Source organism: Chiloscyllium plagiosum, chromosome 20 (assembly GCF_004010195.1).
Source record: "Chiloscyllium plagiosum isolate BGI_BamShark_2017 chromosome 20, ASM401019v2, whole genome shotgun sequence".
In the NCBI taxonomy this organism is placed as follows: domain Eukaryota; kingdom Metazoa; phylum Chordata; class Chondrichthyes; order Orectolobiformes; family Hemiscylliidae; genus Chiloscyllium; species Chiloscyllium plagiosum.
Genome location: NC_057729.1, coordinates 21355362 through 21378224, shown reverse-complemented (window position 1 = coordinate 21378224; position 22863 = coordinate 21355362).

Sequence of the window (22863 nt, the reverse complement as noted above, 5' to 3'; positions counted from 1 at the left end):
CTCACCTTAACCTCCTTCCACCTATCGCATTTCCAATGCCCCTCCCCCAAGTCCCTCCTCCCTACCTTTTTTCTTAGCCTGCTTGGTACACTCTCCTCATTCCTGAAGAAGGGCTCATGCCCGAAACATCGATTCTCCTGCTCCTTGGATGCTGCCTGACCTGCTGCGCTTTTCCAGCAACACATTTTCAGCTCTGATCTCCAGAATTCTCCTAGAATTCATTTGAGTAGCCAAGTTAGCCTTTTGGAGACATATGTTGCCCCAATAGAAATGGTCCTGGGACACTTCAGGTGGAGTTTAGCTACCTTTTGTGAGGGGCTTGGGAGGGGTCTGATACCTTTGGGTGAGGATGGAAGATAAGGTGCCCCTGCAGGTGGCAGGTTGGGTGCCATAGCAAATGAAAAGGAGTGTTGGATCCCAGCAAGAGACAGCTGGGTTGTTAGATCAGGATCTGGGGGACAAGTAATTGGGTAGGAGGTGAAACTGGGTGAAACTCAATGAAAATATACTTAGCCAAAACTCAGTACAGACATCTTGAGGAGGACCAAACCTTTACTCACTTCAAGGTCCTAAGTGGTTTTGAACGTAAATCCATTTGGCATCATCCAAGTATACGGTACTTATGGCACTGCTCAATATTAGCCCTTTCAGATCCAGAAACAACATTTTACATGGCAAAGAAATGACTAATTAAAGCCATTGTGGAGAGCTGCATAAACAGAGAATCCATAGGTTGAGGACCATCTGAGGTATGTGGCACAAACAAGGGTCATGTGCCATAGCTAAAAGGGGCAAGGCTCCACAGACAGCCACCTTCCAAACCAACAACTACTACTATCTCGAATGACAAGGACAGCAAATACATGGGGGCACCACTACCTAAAACTTCCCATCCAGGCCACTCACCATCCTGACTTGGAAATATATCACCATTCCTGGGTCAAAATCCTGGAACTGCCTCCCTAGTGGCATTGTGGGTCTACCTACACGGGAGGACAATAGTACCACGATTCAAGCAAGTCAGAGACCATAGGTAAGGTAGAGCTTAGAGCAATCAATACAGGTAAGGAAAAGGTACTAAGCAAACGATGAGGACAGACAAGTCCCCTAAAACTGATGGCCTACAGTATCAAAAGAAGTGGCAGCAGAAATAATAGATCCATTGGTTACAATATGCTAAAATTCTATGGACAAGGGAAAGATTCCAGTGGATTGGAAAAAGACAATTATAATGCCCTTATTCAAAAAGGGAGGGCGCAAAATGTGGGAAATTACAGACCAGTTAGTTTAACATCTGTTGTTGGGAAAGTGTTAGAATCAATTATCAAGGAAGCAATATCGGGACATTTGCAAAGTCAAACGCTATCCATCAGAGTCAGCATGGTTTTATGAAGGGCAAATCATAGAGTCATAGAGATGTACAGCACAGAAACAGACACTTCAGTCCAACTTGACCATGCTGACCAGATATCCTAACCTAATCTTATCCCATTTGCCAGCACTTGGCCCATATCCCTCTAAACCCTTCCTATTCATATACCCATCCAGATGTCTTTTAAATGTTGTAATTGTACCAGCCTCCACCACTTCCTCTGGCAGCTCATTCTATATATGCACCACCCTCTGCATGAAAAAGTTGCCCCTTAGGTCCTATTTAAATTTTTCTCTTCTCGCCCAAAACTTTTGTCCTCTAGTTCTGGACACCCCCACCCGAGGGAAAAGTCCTTGTTTAATTAACCTATTCATGCCCCTTATGATTTTATGAACTTCCATAAATTCATCCCTCAGCCTCTAATACTCCAGGGAAAACAGCCCCAGCCTATTCAGCCTCTCCCTCTAGCTCAAACTCTCCAACCATGGCAACATCCTTGCAAATCTTTTCTGAACCCTTTGAAGTTTCATAACATCCTTCATATAGGAGGGAGACCGAAATTGCACATAATATGCCAAAAGTGGCCTAACCAACGTCCTGTATAGTTGCAACATGACCTACCAACTGCTATACTCAATTCTTTGACCAATAAAGGAAAGCATATTAAACGTCTACCTGAGACTCTACTTTCAAGGGGCTATGAACCTGCACTCCAAAGTCTCTTTGTTTAGTAACACTCCCCAGGACTTTACCATTAAGTGTATAAGTCCTGCCCTGATTTGCCTTTCCAAAATGAAGCACTTTACATTTATGTAAATTAAACTCCATCTGCCAATCCTCAGCCCCCATGGGCCCATCTGATCAAGATCCTGTTGTAATCTGAGGTAATCTTCTTCGCTGTCCACCATACTTCCAATTTTGGTGTCATCTGCCAACTTACTAACTATACCTCTTATGCTCACATCCAAATCATTTATATAAATGATGAAAAGCAGCGATCCATGTATCACACCACTTGGCATAGGCCACTACTCTGAAAGGTAACCCTCCACCGCCACTCTCTGTCTTCTACCTTCAAGCCAGTTCTGTACCCAAATGGCTAGTTCTCCCAGTATTGCATGTAATCTAACCTTGCTACCTAGTTTACCATAAGGAACCTTGTCAAATGCCTTACTAAAGTCCATTTCGATCACATCCACCACATTATCCTCATCAATCCTCTTTGTTGCTTCTTTGAAAATCTCAATCAAGTAAGTGAGACATGATTTCCCATGCATAAAGCCATGTTGACTATCTCTAATCATCTTAATGGGGAGGGTGCTCCAGTGCAGAGGGATCTAGTTATACCCGTTCATGAGTCGTAGAGTCTTTGAGATGTACAGGTAATGTGCTGAAGGGATATGGAGAAAAGGCAGGAAAATGAATGAGGAGCATATTAGCGATGATCAAATGGCAGAGCAGCTCTTCAAGGAAGCAGCTCGCCGTTACCTCCTCAACCCGCAGGCAGAGATGAGTAATAAGTGATAGCCCAGCCTGCAACACTCACATCTCTTGGGTGAATAAGAATAAACAATATCTGCCCTCTGTTCACTGCTTAATTGGCCCTCTCTTTAATAAAATCCAAAATTCTGCATGTCTTTGTTGTTGAAGAAATCTTTCCAGATAGTTGCATAACTATTTTTTGCATACCTGGAGCAAAATGATATTTATGCAGCACAAATAATTGATGCACCTAAGCTCTTCTGAGAGAATGTGGTGGATAGGAGAGTATTATCTTTGTATAGGACAGTATGCTTCCTCAGAATCTAGTCAGAATTAGTTTCTTTGCAGAATTTTTGTAATAATTCTCTCACTTTAATTATAGCTATAAGGAAAAATATAAACCACTAAATACTACATTACCACAATGATGTAAAAGCCCACCTTTGTAATGATGCAGATTACATCCGGCAAGCTTAACTGTGTCTGTTTGTTGGGATTTTACAGGATGAATGTGGATAATAGAAACTTCCAGGGGCATAGCTCTTCAGAAACCATTCATTACTTTTGACTGGTTTTATGATAAAACACGTCTGGTTTCATTCTTATTAATATTAATGCATTGAGGTTTTTACTGTGGTTGAACTCCTTGTCTGACTAGATATACTATCTACTATAAAATGTCTGTTTCAACTGAAGCAAAACAGAACACAGTATAATATTCACACCCTTGTACATATGGCTTAGGGCTGTGATATTATACCATGTGGACTTGCTCCCTGGCCTGTGTTGGATTTGCTGATCACAGAAAATGGAAAGTTGAATTAACTAAAAAGTAAGGTAGCAGGATAAAAGGAATGTCAGCCAAGGTTCCTATTTCCCGTGTCAACTCATGAATGCAACTGCAGCACAATGCTAAATCAGTTCATTTACATGAATTACTAACATTCCAACTATGCCTCTCATTGTGCACTTTGGGAGTTAAGAAATACATTTCCAGGTGAAGGTTGTTACTACTGTGTCCCAGTCACTTTCCTAGTGCAAGGATCAGTGGCAAAGAGTAGGAGAATCAAGCATCAGGAGATGGGGGAGGGAATCAAGTAGATTGGAGGTATCTGGCAAGGCAGCTACTGGTGGTGGAGACAGCAGTACAAGGCAAACAAAAGGCAATGGTTTCGTTTTTTTGTTATTTGGATTTGTCTTTAATACTTGTTTGAATGTACTGTACGACAATGCCTAACTTCAATAAAATGTGAGGATCTAATCATTTAACTTGATCACTTTGACCCATTTGTAATTATTGTCTGCACTGAGATGGGTTCAACCCCTGAGAACAGTGTCCTCTTGCACAATTTTAAAGGCATGTGCTTTTATTGTGTTCTATTACATTGAGCCAAATCCATGCATGATAATCAACTTTACGAAATGTTTTAAAAATGTGACAGATTAACACAAAATGGCATTCCTTCAGCAAGTTTTATGTTGGGTGTTGTGGCAAAGGTGCAGGTGGACTTATTGTTGAATAACTGAAAGACTTTATTTCATCACATCAGTATGAGAATGAGTAAAGAACAAGCGTAAATTTGCAGAAAAATTTGCACAGGTAAGTACTACATGCAAACTATACTGACTGGAATTAGTATATCCGGCTGAAGTTACTATGAAGGTCCCTTCTTTTCAAAATCTTCCCTCACTGCGATGTGGTGACCCTCAGGTTAAACCTCCACCAGTCATCTCTCTCTAATGAGAGAGTAGCCCTATGGCCCAGTATGATTATGGCGATTCTACCTTAACCTTTCATTACATTATTATTATGTTATTGTTTTAATAGGGTAATCTCATAGCCAATTTCTGCACAGCAGTATGATGAATAACTACATTATCTCCTTTACTAACTGTTGACTAGCACATCAGGAGAAATCCCACCCCTATTCATCAAATATTGCCGTGGGATCCTTTTCATCCACCTGGTTGGGCTGACAGGTACTTGGCTGAATACCTCAAACAAATAGTGGATTTTCATTGCCTCAGGCTCAGAGTCACACTGTGGTGCGAGGCAATGTTACATGCTCATGGAACGAACATGCGTTTTTTTGTGGCTTAGAGACACAGTTGCTGTCCCTGAACATTCCCACTGTTGAACGATGGGAAACCTGTTCCATTGTATAAATTATGAAAAATTCCACAATCTAAATCACTTGTCTATCTAGTTCTCAGAACAAGTTCAATTTTATTATTCCATCCATGCAGTGTAATCAATTGCCCAAGGAGGTACTTTCCAAAAACAGCCACTCAATAGAATGATAGATAGCAACCTCAAGGCACTAGATCATGTAGACACACTGATGGCTCTTGGATTAAATTGTACGGAAACTGACTACAATGTCACTTGCTTTTGCAGTATTTTATTTTGCAGTGTAAAGCAGATGCTTTACAGCCAGGAACCACATAAATCACTGGTTAAGACAAAAGTTTTCATAAAATACTTTTGTAAAATAGAGACTCAAGTTTTCTGATATGCACTCGCTGTATCTTTTTGCAACCATAATTCCAAAACAATATGTAACTGGTGTCAGAAGTGGAAAGTACTCTTTTTTTTTAAAAGTTGCAAAGTGGGATAACAAACATCAAGCCAATATGTGAAGTGGACTGCTGGCTACACCAGTTAATGTTGTGATGATTAACATGTTTGAAAATGAGCAGGAAGAATTCCTGACTAGGAATGTGACTAGTTATAGAAAGAAACAGGCTGTCTGGCCTGAAGTTTTACTGGTACTCTTTTCTCCACATGAACCACCTTGTCTAATTCTATTATCCTGCTTGTTCCTTATAGTTTTTAATAGTTCAAATAACTATCAAATGGCAAGGTTTGTGAAGGTTTGTAGCTCAGGTTGAGGTTTAGGGTGTAGGTTTGATATCTAGACGTTTCATTACCTGGCTAGGTAACATCACCAATGGCGACCTCCAAGTGAAGCGAAGCTGTTGTCTCCTGCTTTCTATTTATATGCTTGTCCTGGATAGGGTTCCTGGGGTTTGTGGTGATGTCATTTCCTGTTCATTTTCTGAGGGGTTGATAGATGGTATCTAGATTTATGTGCTTGTTTATGGCGTTGTGGTTGGAGAGCCAGGCTTCTAGGAATTCTCTGGCATGTCTTTGCTTAGCCTGTCCCAGGATAGATGTGTTGTCCCAGTCGAAATGGTGATTGTTTTTTTTCCTCCGTGTGTAGGGCTATGCGGGAGAGAGGGTCGTGTCTTTTTGCGGCTAACTGGTGTTCGTGCATCCTGGTGGCTAACTTTCTTCCTGTTTGTCCTACATAGTGTTTGTGGCAGTCCTTGCATGGAATTTTGTAGAGGATGTTGGTTTTGTCCATGGGTTGTACTGGGTCTTTTAAGTTTGTTAGTTTTTGTTTGAGAGTGTTGGTGGGTTTGTGTGCTACTAGGATTCCAAGGGGTCTTAGTAGTCTGGCTGTCATTTCTGAAACTTCTTTGATGTATGGTATGGTGGTTAGGGTTTCTGGCTGTGTCTGGTCTGCTTGTCGTGGTTTGTTCTTGAGCTAGTGGACCTGTGCCTCACCACCCACTTCACCTTCAACAATATAATCTACAAACAAGCCAACGATACACCAATGGGATCTCCGCTATCAGGATTCATAGCAGAAGTGGTAATGCAAAGACTAGAACAAACAGCCCTACCAACCATCAAACCAAAAATCTGGGTCCGCTACGTAGAAGACACCTTTGTCATCACAAAACGAAACAAGATAGAAGAGACATTTAACATCATCAACAACACTCTCACGCATAAAGTTCACCAAGGAGGAAGAAACCGACAACAAACTTGCACTCCTGGACGTCTCAGTCGAAAGAACGGACAACGGAGAACTACAAACTACCGACAAACACTGACCAAATACCTAACTACACCAGCAACCATCCCAACACACACAAACGAAGCTGTATCAGAACACTAAACCAATGAGCCACCTCACACTGCAGCACAGATGAACTTCGGAAAACAGAGGAGAACCACCTATATAACGTATTCAAGAAGAACGGATACTCAAAAAATACAGTGCGCAGATTCCTCAAGAACAAACCATAACAAGCAGACCAGACACAGCCAGAAACCCTAACCACCTTACCATACATCAAAGAAATTTCAGAAATGACAGCCAGACTACTAAGACCCCTCAGAATCCTAGAAGCATACAAACCCGCCAACACTCTCAAACAAAAACTAACAAACTTAAAAGACCCAGTACATCCCATGGACAAAACCAATGTCGTCTACAAAATTCCATGCAAGGACTGCCACAAACACTACGTAGGACAAACAGGAAGAAAGTTAGCCACCAGGATACACGAACACCAGTTAGCCACATAGATCTAGATACCATCTATCAACCCCTCAGAAAATGAACAGGAAATGACATCACCACAAACCCCAGGAACCCCATCCAGGACAAACATATAAATAGAAAGCAGGAGACAACAGCTTTTCTTCACTTGGAGGTCGTCACTGATGACGTCACCTCGCTAGGTAATGAAACGTCTGGATATCAAACCTCCAGCTCAGCGAGCAAACCTACACCCTAAACTAACAAATTCCATTTTAAGAAGAATTTCCAAACCTTGTTTTTAAATGAGGAACCAGCTAGTGCTGCTAGAATTGTGTGATACAAATAGGAACTATTCCAGAACACTGAAACCCCCAACTGTTACACCTTACTGTTAGTCAGGCAGAGATTAGTTAATTCAACACAACTCAGGAGTCAAATTGAGAGGAGTTTCCAGTTTGATCTATCAGGCAGTTTTGTTTTCTTATGTTCCTGGTAATGCCATTAAACTCAGATAGATCCATCATTAACAAGTCTGCAAGCATTACAATTAAATTTAGTAATCTTCAAAGTAAAAAGGAGAAACACATTGACTATGGATGAGAAACAAGAAAAAACTTGCATATAACTTCAGGCAATTGTAGTTAAATGTTTCCTACTACTGGAAGTAAGAAAAAGTAAAATTTGCATTAAAAAGGACTTTTCACAGCCTCAGGATTTCCCAAATGTGTTTACTACTAATTAAGTACTTTTGAATTGTATTTCCTGTCGCAATGTGAGTAAAACTGAAGGGTTAAGTGGAAGCTAAAACTCATGGCAGATGGATAATTATTTGTATCTTAACTGTCAATATATTATCAAATTGAAACATAATTTAATGTCTACTTACGGACTTCACTTAAGTGCTTTTGAGTTGCAAAGGGTAGTGCTAACATTTAAAAGATAAAGAATTAAATCCAATTAGATAAATACTGAGATTCTCAATTCTTCTTCCTGTACATTACTCACACCTATATTCTGTTCACATTTTGGTCATCTGTTTAAGTAAAATCGATTTTAGATTTACACTGACATAATTCAATAAAGTTTGAAAATAATATCAAAAAAACAGCATGGCATAATTTATAATGTCAGAAACTGGTGAACAAAATAAGACTGGAAACAATTAGATCTGGAAGGTGTCGTTTCAAAATTCATCTTAAGAGTAGCAGCTGCTGAAATTTCCCTGACACAAATTTCTACTTTGATTTTTAATTCTCCTTCCTTTTTAGTTTTGCTCTGTGCCCAATGACCTGGCACGAAAAGTCTCTGTAGATAAACATGCACGTATCTATTGAACAAGATGTTCTGACAAATGTTAAATATAGAAAATAAACAGAGGCATCTGAAGGAAACATGTATCAGAGTGGTTTAGAATTCAGCTGTTTTCAAATGGAAAAGCTAACAAAGGGCAATCAATATTGATATGCAAATATTTAAATAAAACATTAAAAGCCATAACAAACAAAAATAGAAATTGCTGGAGAAACTCAGCTGGTATAACAGCATCTCAGTTTCTCCAGCAATTTCTGTTTTGTTTGTTTCAGATCTCCGGCATCCTCTTTTTAAAAACTGGGCAAGGTTGAACATTTATGTTGCAGTCAGAATGTGTATATTGTCTTTCTCTCTGTCTTCCTGTGAGAGATTTTGCAGTTGGAGTATTTTTAGGAGAAACACAATTTCAATTTTATTTTTGCTCAAAAATGAATTAATAAAGGAAACGTATTCTTTCATCAGGTGCACCATGCTAGATAAGGAATACAGGCTGAGAAGGATGTCCTATCACTCATCTCTTCCTCACAAACAGTACAAACAGTAAGCATATGACAGGCTGATTATTGGGTTTGACACTGAATCAGATATAGATTGATAATCTTATTGCTGATTGTTTTTCATTTCTTAAACTGAATCAAGGAAAATAAGAAAGGATGATTAACTTATTTGAAGGTACTGAAGTAAATATCTCAGGCCTGGTTTTCTGAGGAGTGGTATCAGATCTCCTTCAGGAATGTGAAGTATATAATGTACAGTTTGACCGTTGCAGAACAGTCGAGTGAAGGCAAATCTTGTTTCATAGAAATGGGTTGCCATGTTCTGAGATTTAAAGATCCAGCAACAAGACGGCTACTTTCCCAGCTGCTGTAAAAGGCTAAGGACATAAAATAAGTGTGAGGTCAGTCGACCAGGTAAGCTGGGTGTCAGGTGGGTAGAGAACCACATGGGTGCCAGGTGGATGTTGTGTAAAGTGGGTAACAGGGAGGATGCCAGGTGGCAAAGGGGCCAAATAAGTGTTTAGAATAGGCTGAGAGGGGTGGGAATGGGGGAGATGGATTGGGAGATTGGGTCCCATGTCATTGAGGTCATAGTGTATGGGGTATCAGGAGCAAGGGAGGGGAAGTTCAAGTTCTGGTGGAACTTCATGGAAAAATCAAAGTTTTGAGACTCACATTTAGACAAAAAAGTTAATGGGGTTGATTTTTACACTGGTAATGTTTTTGAAGGGTTTACTTTCAACAACCAAAGCTCATGGCTCACATAACCAGCAATGAGCAATACTGAGCTTCCAGTTCTCTTAGTTCCAAATATTCAAGGTTCACAAAGAAATGAACTGGAGCAATTAAGAAGCCAAAAAAGTAATTTTTGAAATCATCTTTTTATTTTTCTGTGGGCTCGCAGAAGTGTTTATGAGAAATCAATGATGTTAGTTCCACTTCTGGGAAAGTTTGATATCCTCACTGTTCCCACACATGATGCACATTCACTCTTCATATTGTTAATTGTTAATGACAATCTTACTTTTGTTATTTCAATGAGAAATTAAAAGTAATCAAATTAAAGGTCCCCAATACCTCCATGGGCAAATTGTACTCTGTTCTCATACTGATCAGAAACCTCTGACTTCAAACCTTGATCTCTGTTGTATTACTCTGAATGCAAAGTGGACTGAGTTGGACAGCAGTAGAAAGTTGTAGACTGACTTTTACACGAGATTAGGAGAATTGACAGTTCAACAAGAACCCTTCATCAGGAATGAGACTTGATTCCTGATGAAGGGCTCTTGCCCAAAACGTCAATTCTCCTGCTCCTCGGATGCTGCCTGACCTGCTGTGCTTTTCCAGCACCGCACTCTCGACTCTGATGTACAGCACCAGCATCCTTTTACATGAGATTGATTATTACTCAAATGTACACTGCATTAAGTAAATATAATGTCACAGCCAATTTTCTTGGACAGCAGTACATAAAGACAAGCACAAGACTGCCAGCTTACCATATCTCCTGTACTCACATCCAAATCATTAAAATAAACAACAGGAAACAGTGGATCCAGCGTTGACCCCTGTGGCACAGGCTTCCAAACAAAAAAAAAACCTCCATAACCAACCTCTGTCTCCATCTACCACTTAAAAATATTGTGATGCCAATATTTTCACTTTCCTCAACAAAAAGACAACTCTCCTATCCAAGTTCTCTCTTCCCTTTCTGTACTGCTCACTAATAGTTAATGTTTCCCAAATGAGACTTCTAGTCACCATGTGATGGCACACTTCCATCTATAAGAACTCTGTAGGAAGCTAGGGAAGTGATTGCTGGGCCCTCTGCTAAGATATTTGTATCATCAATAATCACAGGTGAGGTGCCGGAAGACTCAAGGTTGGCTAGCATGGTGCCACTGTTTAAGAAAGGTGGTAAGGACAAGCCAGAGAACTTTAGACCAGTGAGCCTGAAGTCAGTGTTGGGCAAGTTGTTGGAGAGAATCCTGAGGGATAGGCTCTACATATATTTGGAAAGGCAAGGACTGATTAAGGATAGTCAATGTGGCTTTGTGCGTGGGAAATCATGTCTCACAAACTTGATTGGGTTTTTTGAAGAAGTAACAAAGAGGATTGATGAGAGCAGAGCAGTAGACGTGATTTATATGAACCTCAGTAAGGCGTTTGACAAAGTTCCCCATGGGAGAGTGGTTCGCAAGGTTAGATCTCACAGGGAGAACTAACCATTTGGATATAGAACTGGCTCAAAGGTAGAAGACAGAGGGTGGTGGTGGAGGGTTGTTTTTCAGACTGGAGGCCTGTGACCAGTAGAGTGCCACAAGGATCGGTGCTGGGTCCTCTACTTTTTGTCATTTACATAAATGATTTGGATGCGAGCATAAGAGGTACAGTTAGTAAGTTTGCAGATGACACCAAAATTGGAGGCATAGTGGACAATGAAGAAGGTTATCTCAGATTATAATGGGATCTTGATGAGATGGGCCAATGGGCTGAGAATTGGCAGATGGAGTTTAATTTAGATAAATGCAAGGTACTGCATTTTGGGAAAGCAAATCTTAGCAGGACTTATACATTTCATGATAAGGTCCTAGGGAGTGTTGCTGAACAAAGAGACCTTGGAGTACAGGTTCACAGCTCCTTGAAAGTAGAGTCACAGGTAGATAGGATAGTGAAGAAGGTGTTTGGTATGCTTTCCTTTATTGGTCAGAGTATTGAATACAGGAGTTGGGAGGGCATATTGCGGCAGTATAGGACGTTGGTTAATCCACTTTTGGAATATTGCATGCAATTCTGGTCTCCTTCCTATTGGAAAGATGTTGTGAAACTTGAAAGGGTTCAAAAAAGATTTACAAGGATGTTGCCAGGGTTGGAGAATTTGAGCTATCGGGAGAGGTTGAATAGGCTGGGGCTGTTTTACCCGGAAGTTGGAGGCTGAGGGGTGAGGTCATAGAGGTCATGAGGGGCATAGATAGGATAAATAGGCAAAGTCTTTTCCCTGAGGTGGGGAATCCAGAACTAGAGGGCATACATTTAAGGTGAGAGGAGAAAGATTTAAAGAGAGCTAAGGGGCAACGTTTTCACACAGAGGGTGGCACATGTATGGAATGAGCTGCTAGATGAAGTGGCGAGGCTAGTACGATTGCAACATTTAAAAGGCATCTGGATGGGTATATGAATAGGAAGGGTTTGGAAGGATATGGGCCGGGTGCTGGCAGGTGGGACTAGATTGGGTTGGGATATCTGATTGGCATGGATGGGTTGGACCGAAGGGTCTCTTTCCATGTTGTACACCTCTATGATTCTATGACATGAGATGATGAACACACAGCAGACAATTTATTTCAGTGGACGTATTTATATAGTGCATCTTCACTGAAGACTGTGAAGGGCAAACCTTGAGAAGCAAATTCTGAGAAAAGAAGTATAATTGAACCAGCAAATATATTGTGGTCTGTTGTTTTTGGAATAGTCACCTGTTCCCAAAATTTGTTGGCACAACTGTTTGTTGTGATGATGCCACAGCAGGCATTTTCATTTCTCTCTGTTACATAATGGCAACTCACAGGTGCAAAGTGATGATTCAGGTTTTCATCACACAACTGAAGGGTGCTTTACTTCCACATTGTTTGTCCAGCTCTGGCTATTTCACCATGTAGAAGGGGCTTGGGTACATGACTATCTTCAAATGTGCAGATCTTCCTGATGCTTCAAAGACACCTTTGTCTAGTGCCAACACACTTAGGAGCCCTGCTTTGAAACAACTGCTATATTTGTTATTTAGTGTTGCCAGGATATACCCATTCTGGATGTAGGTTTGCTCGCTGAGCTGGAATGTTCGTTTTCAGACGTTTTGTCTCCATACTAGGTAATGTTTTCAGTGAGCCTCCGGATGAAGCACTAGCAGTGTAACCTGTTTTCTATTTATAGGTTTGGGTTTTCTTGGGCTGGTGATTAATTTCCTGTAGTGATGTCATTTCCTATGGTGACATCATTTCCGGTTCTTTTTCTCAGAGGGTGGTAAATGGGATCCAAGTCAATGTGTTTGTTGGTAGAATTCCGGTTGGAATCCCATACATCTCGGCATTCTCGTGCGTATCTCTGTTTGGCTCTTCCTAGGATGGATGTGTTGTGCCTGTCGAAGCGTTGTCCTTCCTCATCCGTATGTAAGGATACTAGTGAGAGTGGGTCATGTCTTTTTGTGGCTAGTTGATGTTCATGTATCCTGGTGGCTAGTTTTCTGCATGTTTGTCCAATGTAATGTTTGTTACAGTTCTTGCAAGGTATTTTGTAAATGACATTAGTTTTGCTTGTTGTCTGATATAGTCTTTCAAGTTCATACATGTAATGTGTCACAGTCACCAAAGATGGAATTTAATGAACTTGATTTATTGTTAGTTATAACTCATTGAATCATAGAGTTTTACACAATAGAAGGAGGCCATTCTGCCCATTGTGTCTGTACTGGTTGCCAACAAAGCTACCCAGCTAGTCCCATTCTCCAGCCCTATCTGCATAGCTCTTTCAGTTCATCAGTTTCAAATATATATCCAGCTCTGTTTTTAAACTGCCTAAGGAATCTCCCAGGCAGCAAATTCTAAGCAAAGACGTTTCTCCTCATCTCACTCCTCGCTCTTTTGCTAACAGTATTGAAATTGTGACGTCTTATTGCAAACATATTAACTAGTGGAAACTGTATATTCTTCTTTATCGTTTGAAAAATGCTCATAATTTTGAACAGGAGAAAGTGAGGACTGCAGATGCTGGAGATCAGAGTCAAAATGTGTGGCTCTGGAAAAGCACAGCAGGTCAAGCAGCATCCAAGGGGCAGGAGAATTGACATTTCAGGCATAAGACCTTCATCAGGAATGTGGAAGGTGGAGGGGGGGAGCTGAGATATAAATAGGAGAGTTGGGTGTGGGAGGTGAGGCAGCCGGGAAGGCAATAGGTAAATGCAGGTGGGGTTGATGGTGATAGGCCAGAGGGGAGTGTAGAGCAGATATGTAGGAAGTAAGATGGACAGGTAGGACTGTTCAAGAGGGCGGTGCTGAGTTAGTAGATTGGATCTGGGATGAGGTGGGGGGAGGGATAATGAGGAAACTGGTGAAGTCGACGTTGCTGCCATGTGTGGTTGGAGGGTCCCAAGGCAGAAGATGAGGCGTTCTTCCTCCATGTAAGTGATGGGCTTCCTCCACGTAAGTGATGGGCCTCCTCCACTGCCAAATCCAAGCTACCGGACACCTGTAGTAAGAACGCCTCAAATGCTTTCTGAAAGTCCAAATGTACAGCACTACCTTCTTCCACTTCCTGTGTCACCTTGTCAAAAACTCAATTAAATTTGTCAGACATAACCTGCTCTTGACAAAGCCATGTTGACTTTCTAGCATGAGCTTATGTTTTTCTCAGTATATATTTATTTTATCTCATATTATGGCCTCCATCAGTTTTCCCATATTGATGTCAAGCTGATAGTCTCTAGTTTGTGGATTGTCCTTTGTCCCTTTCTTAAACAATGGCATCACTTTTTTAATCCTCCAATCCCCAGGGGCCAATCCTGTGTTCAGACAGGCCTGGAAAATTTCTGTCAACAGCTCCACAATTTGTTCCCTTACCTCTCTCAGCAATCTAGGATGCATCCCATCTAGGCCTGGTGACTTCTCTACATGGATTGCTTCCAGCTTTTTTTAACAGTTCTTCTTTATCCAGCTGTTCTTTATCTATCAGTGTAATACTCAGTTGCTCAGCACCCAGATTTTCAACTGGGCCATTGTCGCCATCTTCTAATTTGGTGAAGACCAAAGCAAAGTATTTATTTAGAAGTCTGCAATGCCCTTTGTTTCAGTGGGCAGTTATCCTACTTACTTCTTATGGGCCTCACTCTATCCTTTGCTAATATTTCACTATTAATATGTTTGGATGACATTTTACTATTTGTTTCAGTGCAGCCAGTCATCCTTACGTCATGCTTCCTCTTAGCTTTCCCCATTCCAGGCTTAGCCTCTCTCCTGTATTTTGAGATACACTTCCTGATTTTCATTGCTATTCTAATTCTGGTATGCATTCATTTTCTTCCTTGTTTTCTCATCACGTCTGCTTTATAGCCTTACAGCAGGATTCTGAGAACACAAACTTAATAATCCATTGGCTTGGTCCTAAGGATCAGTTGGGTATAATCCTCGGTAAATTTGGCAAGTTGGCCAAAGATATTTACTCACCTTCCATATCTCAATACAAGCAGATTACATAATGTGATGACATAACAATCAAACACAATCCCGTTGTTAATCCATTGTCACCATGTGCACACTACTATCAGAGGTACTTTCATAGGCACAGGAATCCTCGTAGCTTTTGTGTCTGATCTAAGATCCTAGTGTATTGGTCTTGGTGTGAGGTTTTGCTCATTTATTTAGACAATCCTATTCAGCATACATGTGGACTGAACAGGAAAGATTTAAATGAACATTCTTCATGCAAACAGTGGGCTTTATAATTTGACCCTGTAACACACTCCTCCTAGCATTGCCTGCTGCTCAACATGATAATTTATTTTATTTTTAAATGATCAGTGCTATTTATGGTCATGAAAATAATTGTAAAATTTTAAGTTTAATACAAAAGACATCAAATATAGAAATGTTACATATGCAAGATGTTTCATGAGTGATATATCATAATGACATAGTGTTATAGTTCACATTCAAAAAAGGCAATAAGAACATTTTTTATCTTTTACAAACTGTGGTAAAGTGGACAGTCACAAAATATTTATGTTGGTTGTATGAAAATAACAATCAATAACTAATATACTTGAAATAATAATAATGCTCTTAATAGTCCTGGTATATCTAATGAGGCATTTCACAAAAACATTTGCTCAGTAAATAATAGTTAAGCAATGAAAATTAAGAAATGCCTATATCCACACAATTGCCAAATATTCCTTTTCTTAGTCATTTATTTAATGTCATAATACATATTTTAATCCAAAAAATTGAATGATTCCATTGTCTTTTTTGGTTTCAACTGTGATTCTTTAAAATAAAGTTACATTTGAAGCAGGGAAATTACTTTATGAGTTTACCAGAGAAGCATTTGTACATGCACACAAACATATATGATAGGAGCAGGTGTAGGCCGTTTGGCTCCTTGAGCCTAGTCCATCATTTAACAAAATCACAGCTGATCCCATTGTATCTGGAACTCTATATTCTTAGCTCTCCCCATACCCTTTCACTTTGTTGCTTACCAAGAATCTATTCAACTCTGCCTTTAATATACTTCAAGACTGTTTCCACTGCATTTTGAGGAAGAGACCTCCAAAGACTCAACCTTCTGATAGAGAAAAAATTAACCTCAACTCTATTTGTGCAATTTAAACCAAATGCTTCATATTTTGTATCACTTTAAAGTGGGGTCAGGGTAACAAGTCCCTGTGATAAAAAGGGTTACTGTAAAGAGAAAGAAAGTACTTAGATCAAACAAATTACTTGCTCCCCACCCACTGCCCCTTTGTTATGCTCCCTAATGTTAGCTTTAACTTTGAGTTCAATACTTAGCTTACAATTGCCTTGTTCACTCTCAATAAAAATTCTACACAAATTTGTCATGATTAGTCTTTAACAAAGCTTTAATAAGCAAAACATTGTTTTTTTTAAAAAAATGAACTTGGTCTTGTGGAATATTAAAAAGAGGAAGGAGATTAATTAGAAATAAAAGGAAAATAATGCTAACTGAGATTAATTAAGTTAAAATAGGACAGACAGTACTCCCTTCAATGAAACCAATCTGGCATCATCCTGTGGAGAAATCCCACGATCTTGTCTGCCACCAAAGGCTTTAGCTTATCTATAACTGTCCACTGTTTAAAATAAACAGTGAAAAATAGAACTTCATGTAATTTGTGCAGGATCTGTAGTTTATCTTGAGCATTTCCAGTTTGCAAAAGGATGTTACTGGCATCTTAGAACATTTGAGTTGCACATTTTGTTTCGATTATAACTCCGCAGATGTCGGGCTGATATATGGTTTTCAGGCTGTTCTGTAGCTCTGCTTTTCTTCCTGTGTTTTTTCTTCCCTCATCTTTTGAAGGTAGTGACTCATGCTAGAGCAAAGTTTCACAGGGGTTGGCAGTTTGTAATATCATTCCCAAGTGGTTGCTCTCCACATAAAAGGTTATGCAGCCATTTTCATAACCAGGCTAACAAGTGCATATCATACCACATGGACAAAGATGTACTTTTTCTCATTTTCTCAGAGTCAATGCAAGTGTGTGCAAGCTTGTGTTATAATATTGTTGGTAAAATCAATAAAATGCAATACAAATTCTCAAATCAATTGTTCTAAACTGTTTAAAATTGAGAGAGAGAAAGAGAGAGAGGCAAAATACTATGGTCAAAATGATCCAAAAGCTGAACTGAAGCTTCATTTACAAATATGCTTGAATCCCCAAATGAAATTTGTATTGAAGGAAAGTCTGAAGCATACTTTCAGGATACAGACAACAGATGTGACCGTGGGAGTGCTGCTTATGAATGATACTCAGCAGAGTTGAACTGTAAGCTGCTGAAGTAAGCTACACATGGCAGAGAATGTGATAAGACTCCAGGTCAAATAACTGAGCAGCTTGTGAGCTGTAGAAAGTTCTGTTGGGAGCAATTTTTGTTCTGTGTACAGTCGTGCTTATACTGAAAACTACCAATATAGGACTAAAGGTGCCCCCAGCCCACCCAGCAGGATCTTTGAGTAGGATTCAAAGGGGCAACTAACACAAACAAACAGATGGGAGTGTTATTTAAATACTTAAACATTAGGCTCCTATGCCAGTTGTAGGAATCATAAGCAGATTTTGATTACAAATGGACAAAATGCACAAATGTAGAGTCTCATTCCTGATGAAGGGCTTTTGCCTGAAATGCCAGTTTTCTGCTCCTTGGATGTTGCCTGACCTGCTGTGCTTTTCCAGCACCAACCTAATCTAGACTCTGATCTCCAGCATCTGCAGTCCAGATTAAAATAACTGACCAAAAAAACTCTGTGTTACTGGTAGCTTGGAGAAATTGAGGACTGCAGATGCTGGAGTTCAGAGTCAAAGAGTGTGGTGCTGAAAAAGCACAGCAGGTCAGGCAGCATCTGAGGAGCAGGAGAGTCAATGTTTCGGGCATAAACCCTTCAATAATACTGGCAGCTTGCCTATTACATTCAAATAAACATTGATAATGAAAATGTCTCAGGCATTTGACTCTTACTGTTGTATAAGATAACAGTTCTGAAAGTGTTAAAGTCAAAGACTACATTCAGCTCTACCCAGTCTAAAGATGTCATATAGGCTTGGATGGGGAAATCAGGAGAATAAGTCTGGATCTTGAATGGGCTCATGAGCCATCTTTGTCTTGCAATAATCTTAGTTACAACATCCAACTTGCCATCATACAATATTCTACCTCTTGTTAAAATGATCTTTTGCTAGTTAGGACTCACTGGTGATTGTTCTCCTGCCACAGTAAATTTAATGGACTCTTAGACCGTGTGAAGGAAAGAGGAATGGTGGTAGGATCCTGCAATCTACAACTATCACATGGTGGCAGTGGTACAATTGTTGTTTAATGGCACAGTTGGACTGAGCAGAAGAAATTTCAGGAAGACCAAGTGAGTTTACAGCTTTACAGACTTTACCATTTTATAAAATACTCAAAGAGACAGTCAGCAGCTGCAAGTGTTTCAGCAAATTATCAGTCAGCAGGAACTTGAGGAAAGATCAAGGGAGAAACATCCTGACAGGCTAAAGCTTTTACTTCAGGCTTGATAAAAGGGACAGAAGAAACAATGCAGGCTATAAAGAGCTGAAAGACTAGCCATACCAAGCAGTTATAGATTCCATTGGGAAAGGAGGATATACAGGAGCATTCCCAGTTAGTGGTTTAGCTTAGAAGCAAACATTAAGCTTCATTGAATAAAGTTGAAATTCCATTGAGACAAGGGAAAAGAGCTTTAAATTAATGGTGCAAAAACAAGCTGATGTAAAGATGTAGAAAAAAGACCTTATAAGGAGTACTACCACTATAGTGGGGAAAGCAAAGCCTAGAGAACAACTTTATGTCGACATTGCAGTATGTTACAAAGCAAAATTACAGTGGCAAAAAGGACAATTAAAAGACTAAGCAGACAATGTCTAAAGAATAAGATGGTTACAAGACTTTTGAAGGCCTGATAAGAGGAGAGGACAATTTTTTAAAGAAAGGCTTCTGGTGGGGAAAAGAATTATTAAAGCCACAGGCACAAGGTTTATTTGGAAAAGATAGAAAATGACATGCATTATATATTAGGCCAATGGAAAACTGGGAAATCATCCATTTTATATCCAAAAAAGTGGGAAACGTCCATTTTGGCCACAACAACATGAAAAACACCCCAGTAAGCAATACAGTTATGCAACATTGCTACTTAACAGAATTAAGCATTTTGTAAGTTGGAAAATTACACTGTATTGTTACACTTCATGGTTCAAAGGTTTTAAGACAAAGCCAATAAAAGCAGCATTGGTATTTACAGAACTCATAGTCCCCATGGGAAAAAGATTACAGCAATGAAACTGCAGAATTTAAAAGCATTAAACTAAGAAGAATAGGCCCCCCCTTCACATTTGGAAGACATGGTAGGAGAAATAAAACTGCCTGCAAGATTCAATATCAGGAAAGTGCCAGTTCTATCCATAGAATTGGATATTTGGAGACAGCAGCTCTGAAGATAACTAATTGTTTAAAACTTAAATAATAAATCACAAGGTGATCAAGGTACAATTATATTCAATAGGATCCACAGCTGATGATGCTATGAATCATCAAAACATAAAAGAAGAAACATATATTTTTGGAGAAGGCCTATAAATGTTTAACAATCTCTTTACTCTGAGAACAAATTTGATTCTTGAAAGTGAAAAATGTAACAGAAGAGTACAACATCTGGGAAATCCATAAATAACTTAATTAATGATTCATACAGATTAATGGAGAACTATGATGATGAGGCTTTGAAATCAAAATTACAAGTGTTGGAAATGTTGTTGGAATTATTGATAAATCTTAGTCTTATTAAAGAAAATTTAAAGAAGATTTGATTTTGGAGAAAACAATCTAGATTGTGCTAGAAACAGGAATCAAGAAGAATCCTAAACAAATCCTGAGAAAAGGATAACCATGTCACAGGAGAGCAACACTTTGTAGGGTGCAAACACTCCGAAAAATGTGATGAACCAACATGAAAAGAAGATTAATACTAAACAGATACTAAGAGTGGAATCTTCCCAGCTCCTGAACAACATGGACATTGGAAAATCAGTTGGGAAAATCAAGTGGGATCATTGGAAAGGAGATTCTTGGCATTAAGAGCAAAAAGTCACAACTTTCCAAGTATTGGATAGAGAGATGAGCATCTTATTAGTGAATGGAGAGAGGCTTATTTGCATCTATTTTCTTGCATTAATGTGTGATGATTAATTAATCTTAGCTCTTTAATATGCAGTTTCTCATTCTCCCAACCAGCTTTAAACAACTAGACAGTAACAAATCCTGACATTGAGGACAGAGCAGATGCCTGACAATTCCAACTTGCTGCTTGCTCCTCTGGGTGTCCATCAGTCAGACAACAATTATCAACATCTCAGGGCATGCTCCATAGGTAGCAAGCACCCACATCCCATCCACCAATGTTGGCAAGCCCATTTATCTGCCTCTCCCCTCTCTCATGTCATATCTTCAATCCACTACAATACAATTCTAAACTTCAATGTTGCATTTTGGAGAACACAGGATCTTTCATTGGCATGTTGTTGCCAGAGCACTTTACACACAAGGTCAGGCATCCATTTCATGAATTCAACCATGATGCATATCAGGACTTCTCACTTATTCTCTTAGTACACTCACACTTTACGCTTACTTCAATGTTCACAGCAAGTCTGCCTTGCCCCGCCTTGCCTACCTTGCCTCTTGCATGTTTTGCCCTGAACTATAGCTGAATGGCTCAGAGTTCTTCTGTCTTGCTTTGCCTTTCGCTGGAGATACAAAGCAAAGTTGGTTGTCATGGTTGAAAGGAATTATTGGTCAAGAGACTGGAAGTATTGCTGTATGGCAGTGTGTTAATGCAATCTCACATCTGCACCACTTCTTCAAAAAATTCAACCAAGTTCATCAGACAATTTCCCACGCACAAAGCCATGTTGACTGTCCTTTATCAGTCTTTGCCTTTGCAAATACATGTAAATTCTGTCCTTCAGAATCCCCTTCAACAACTTGCCAACCACTGATGTCAGGCTCACTAGTCTACAGTCCCCTTGCTTTTCCGCACCACCTTTCTTAAATAATGACATAACTTTAGCCAACTTCCAGTCTTTCGGCACCTCACACGTTGCTATCGATGATACAAATATCTCAGCAAGGAGCCCAGCAATCACTTCCCTAGCTCCCCACAAAGTTCTAGGATACACCTGATCATGTCCTGAAAGCTTATCCACCTTTAAGATATTCAATACCTCCTTCTCCGTATTACGGACAAATCAACATTTGAATATCATGAGAGAAGAGTGCTGATCGGTTGGCAAGTCTAACATCAGGCAGATAGTACGAATGATTATATTGGGTTATCCATTGAATTTTATATTTTTTTAAAATAGCCTGATAATCTACCAACATAATTATTCCATCTCCTATCTGCCTGATGTTGGACTTGCCAACCCACCACCACTTTCGCGCTATACAAGCGCTTGTTTCCTATTAAAAAGGAAAAACCTTTGTCAAAATGTGTATTTTTTTAGTATACTGAAGTTTGATGGTACAAAAACAATGTCTTGAAAAACCAAGGGCCTATTGTTAAGGCTCACCAGTGATTGTTTCTCAATCACTGCAAATAGAGTAGTATTTTAAACCAAGCAAAGGAAAGAACTGTGGGAGTACCTTTCTGCCCATGAATACTATAAATGCTACAGAGCTGATAATTAATCCACCCATTGCCTGCTTTGTTTTGCATTTAATAATTGCACTCCATGTGGTTAGTTTATAATAGCCAAAATTGAATGGTGTATTAAGTCAATGTATCATTTGGCTTGGCTATAATTCATAAAGAATTGAAACTTATTGGCAGTTGTTTTTGTTTTTAAGGGGCCAAGGCTTGAAGCCCCACTAACTTTAGCAAAACTCGTACATTGCTAAAGAGTCTATTAAAGTGCTTAACTTTGGAACCATTTCTCACAGAATGACATGTAAGTTTCAGTCACAATTCACGTTTGGAATCACATAGAGTCATAGTCATAGAGCCATAGAGACGTACAGCATGGAAACAGACCCTTCGGTCTAATCTGTCCATGCCGACCAGATATCCCAACCCAATCTAGTCCCACCTGCCAGCACCCGGCCCATATCCCTCCAAACCCTCCTGATTCATATACCCGTCCAAATGCCTCTTAAATGTTGTAATTGTACCAGCCTCACCAACTGGCAGCTCATTTCATACCCGTACCACCCTCTGCGTGAAAAAGTTACCCCTTAGGTCTCTTTTATATCTTTCCCCTCTCACCCTAAACCTATGCCCTCTAGTTCTGGACTCACCAAACCCAGGGAAAAGAATTTATCTATTTATCCTATCCATGTCCCCCCATAATTTTGTAAACCTCTATAAGGTCACCTCTCAGCCTCCGACGCTCCAGGGAAAACAGCCCCAGCCTGTTCAGCCTCTCCCTATAGCTCAAATCCTCCAACCCTGGCAACATCCTTGTAAATACTTTCTGAACCCTTTCAAGTTTCACAACATCTTTCCGATAGGAAGGAGACCAGAATTGCATGCAATATTCCAACAGTGGCCTAACCAATGT